The following is a 4,604-nucleotide window of genomic DNA, read 5'->3' as shown; positions in this document are numbered from 1 at the left end:
TCATAACACACTGATTTCAGATGAGAACGTCCTGTCAGCGACGTACAGGAACACTTTCAGTTCTGAATAAAACATCAGGCTCTCTCTGCGAGCGGCGGTGTGTAGCCGTCGACTAAACCAAAGAGGAAGAATCTGCAGGATGTTCTCGGCCGATCAGAGGTTGTCACAAATACACGCTTTCCTTTGATAAAACACTCGTTCACATCGAGAGATTCTCCAGAGATCACATTATACAAAACCGCTTCAAAAACAGACTCTGCCACTGCCGTTTCCTTGAAATCACTTTAAAAACTCCTCTAGGAGTCTCTGACTGAATGCTGAAACACCAGCGAACAGTTCATCTCATTTTAGGGTGTTATTTACAGGTGTGATCACATGTTGGATTTCATTCTTTTATGAGTTTAACACGTGTTATGTGGAGAAATATTTAAAGACATGATTTGAATATGAGGCGTTTCCTCGTCTAACTCTAGAAGAGATGTTTGACTGCTTTGTTTTTTGCTCAGTAAGATCATGCAGATGTACAGAAATGAGTCGGTTCACTCCATTGTTTATTAATGTGTAAATAATGATTTTCTAGCAGTTGATTTCAACTTTGTGTTCCTAAATGCATCAATTAGTCATCCATTTGGAAAGCTCAGTCCGCCTGCAAAGGTAAATATGAGAATTTTTTACTTTTGAAATCAAACTGTCGTTTGATCATTTGATGAATGTTTGACAGAAGCACAAACCAAAAAACATCACAAAACATCCCAGAATTCATCAGATCCATTGATACTGATGTTCGTGCCGCAGTTTTCCCTCCAATAATCGATGTCATTTCCTATATGATGATGTCATTGAGAAACTTTTAGTTTTACAAGTACTAGCAGGATGTGTTTTAGGAAAAAGGAAAATAAAAATAATTGTCGATTAAATCAATGCACTTAGCATAAGATTTTGACTGCAGAAGAAATTATAAAAATAAACATCCACTCAAATCAAAGTAGTGAATGTTTGTGCATGAACATATGTTCAGCTTGATGTGATATTAAGAAAATAAAAAGATTGTCATCTTTTACTGAAAATAATTATGCGTTTACTATTTTATGCAGAAAATTTCCATAGAGATACCTAGATAATCTCCTCTACTGTTAAAAAAACAAATAGCAAAAGCCGCAACCCTTGGACAATAATCTATCCTAAGTATTTGTCTGATAATAACACCTCTCGTATAATGCGGCTTCATCTCTGACGTCTGTCTGCTTCATTTAAATGATGAAGAGAGCGGCGTCTTTAGTGTTTGAATGGACCGTAAGTCTTCAGTAATGAGCTCCAGCAAATGTGGATCACAGCTCATTCCTGAAAGCCTCAAAGCATCATAAACGCTCGTCAATACAGACACTTAAAGGTAGGGTAGATGATTTAAGAGAGGCTAGCAATAGCAAACTAGCTTTGAAAGCATAAGATCCCACCTTCCCTGCATAATCAGTCTCCAAAGCCACGCCTCCTCCAGCGCACAGGCAGAGCAGAGGCCAACCAACAACACGACGAGAGAAGAGTCAGGATGCAGGACAGAATTAGATATGCTAGCTCTAATTAGCAGTAATCTTATCCAGGAAAACTGCAAAAGTTTCAAACACTTTTGGAATCTTCAATTGTGAAAAAGCATACTTTTAAAAAGAGTACTTATTTGCTCAGTAATATGCTTTAAAAGAATATATTTACTTAAAAAACAAATGTAATGTTTCTGGACACTTAATTGCATGCAACTTGCAATATATATATATATATATATATTATATATAATTTAAATGCAGTTGGTTTAAACTTAAAGTGTTTTTGACCCACTTAAGTAGGACTTAAGTACATATTTTATGTAATTTCATTACTTCTCTTGTCTTTGAAATATGGTTAAAGTACTGCTGAATGTGCTGACAAGCATTTATGATCAACTAAAATATACGTTAATGTCATTTCTATTGAAGCTTGTATGTCATGTATTTAAACATATTTGTAATGAAGTTGAAATTTTGTGCATTTAAAATCTATTAACTTTAAATGTAATATTGAATAGCACATTACAATTAAAATGAAAATCAAGTTCTTTACATGTGCTTTATTATGTTAGTCAACAGAAAAATAAACGACACAAGATTGAAACACAATGATTTAAATGACATTATTACAAAGGTCACTTTTTAAAAGTGTACTTAAGTGTGTTTAGAAACGGTCATGAAAGTGTCTCTTTAAGTCACTTAAGTGGCCTTTTATTTCATTACTATATTATCTGCAAGTATAGTGTTTTTAAAATATACTTTTAAGACTTGAAGTGCACATTCAATACAGCTAAGCACACTTCTTTTGGCAAGTTGATTATGAACTATCATATGCATGAGAGCAGTGTTAACATTCTTCCAGATTTCCACCTCAGAAGTCTGAAATTCAGACGAGGTTGTATCAACAAAAAAGGGAATAAATGGTGACAGAATTGTCAGTTTTGCATGAACTGTCCCTTTAAATAACCCTCCCTCGCTCTCTCTGGCTCTTTCCTTTTCTCTTAAATGAGAAATAAAAAAACAATGGCAGAGATTAATATTAGGCAGAGCAAATATACAACTGGCCCCGGGCAGCGATTCCAGAACGCCAGTGAATGAATTCAACCCACCCGTCATATCTCTCTCTCTCTCTCGGTCTCGGACACTTTAGAAGTTTTTGTCACATCCGCTCTTATCTCGGTTAATTCTTCTGACACCTCTCAGATAAATGCAGAGCCTGTCACAACTCCCTGAACTCCTCAGCGCTGAGTTTCATTTCATACTCTTTCTCTCTCTGTCGGCTCTATGAGCTATATTTACCAATTTTCTAGAGGAATTTTGGCTTTAAGCTCGTCATGACCGCAGAACAAAAGCTCTTTTGTTGCCACTGGGAGCGACTCCTTTTGGACTTGGAAGCCCATTAAGTCCAGATTTAAACAGCCCTTCCGACAGGATTTCAGCATTGTTGTGTGTCTGGGATGAGCAGACCTGCAGGAGCGAGTCATGAACGATTGCATAGACGCTCTGAGTGTGTTATAATCAATCAGTCTTATAATCAATTATTAGTAATGATACTGACCACATAAACTTTTTTGATTTTTTTAAATCAGGGGTCAATATTTTCCCAATGGAACTGACTTACAAGACATTTTGCCTTTCAATAAAGTGTGTGCAGAGGCAATAAACCCAACATAAGGCTCAAAGCACTATATTACGAAATATCAGAAGTCATATTTTAAATAATTGGGGCATTTTGTCTCATGTTTGGTTTATTTCCTGCTCTGCTGGCCACCATTTTTTAAACGTCCGCTTAAGTCTGTCTGCTTTAGTAACACAGCTGCGCTTAAATTAACTGATAATGTGTGTGTGTTTTGGTGTGTATGGAGTATAAAGACTAGAAACATCCTGTCCAATCAGAAACCCAAAATCCTGAAGGAATTCTGCTGTTTATCCTCCAATCCAAGCGATTCCAGCTAACAGTTCCTGAGCGGCTCTAGTCAGATCATCAACTTCCAGCTGTTCAAGCTAAATCGTTTTGTGTGTGTGTGTAGTTTCATAGAAGCAGCTAGTGTGCTTCTGTCAAACCGTTCTCTCTGGACTAACACTGTAAGAGATCTGAGAGCACAGCAGGACCGACACAATCGCTGAGAAAATATCGAACATCTCTGGCTCTTCTCTGCCCATAAAATCGGTTTAGTTCCAGAGAGCGAGTGAGAGCGGGACAAAGACCAGAGCGAACGCTTCCCTCGGTCATGTTCTCAATGCTTCAGTCAGGTCAGGATCGTCAAGTGTGCAATTAATATTTCCATCCACAACAATAATTGACATTTCCAATCATGAAATGCAATTGACGTTTGTCGTTCTGCATTAAACTGAAACTTAATTTTAGTCTCAATTCACTCAGTCCATGAATTCAGTCAAGTTACACTTGGATCCTCATATTTTTGCAGCTTATTTTGCATAAATGCTTTTTTCACTGGGGAGTCTGTTTTAAACTCTTTTATGTCAGGAGATGAAGGGGAATCTGCTTTGTCATGATCTGAGCCTTTAATGATATAAATGTGTGTTGATATCGGCTGTAATCCTCTGCTGATGCGAGGCCTTATTCATAACTGTTCCTGACAGTCAAGGCGAGAATCACCCACGTCAGCGTTTGCTTCAACAGCACATGAAGAACGGCTAAATGATTGTCCAGATCTTCATCACGGTCTGGATCTCAACTGGTTTTGCTTCAGAAACGGATTTGACATCAGACATCCATTGCCCAACACACAGCCACAGTGGTGGGTAGATTACTGATTACTGATTCCAAATTACATGACAAAAATTGTAGTTAGTAACATAATCCATTACATTACACATTTTAGGTAATGTATTCAGACTACTTTTAGATTACTTTTGACCTAACTTGTTTATCACATTGAAAGACTTTCTGAATGTATATAAGTGACAGTCGATTTTAGAAAGAAAAATTAAAGAGAGAAAAAATCGATAACTAACTGTAAATAGCTGTAGTCTGATTATGAGTATTTTACCCTTACTATTGTACTATAGTCTAATTTCAAAGACTTACAATGTTTTACAAAG

The sequence above is a fragment of the Sinocyclocheilus anshuiensis genome, unplaced genomic scaffold, assembly GCF_001515605.1.
Source record: "Sinocyclocheilus anshuiensis isolate Anshui unplaced genomic scaffold, SAMN03320099.WGS_v1.1 scaffold2353, whole genome shotgun sequence".
Lineage (NCBI taxonomy): Eukaryota > Metazoa > Chordata > Actinopteri > Cypriniformes > Cyprinidae > Sinocyclocheilus > Sinocyclocheilus anshuiensis.
Note: the sequence above shows the minus strand (reverse complement) of the source record.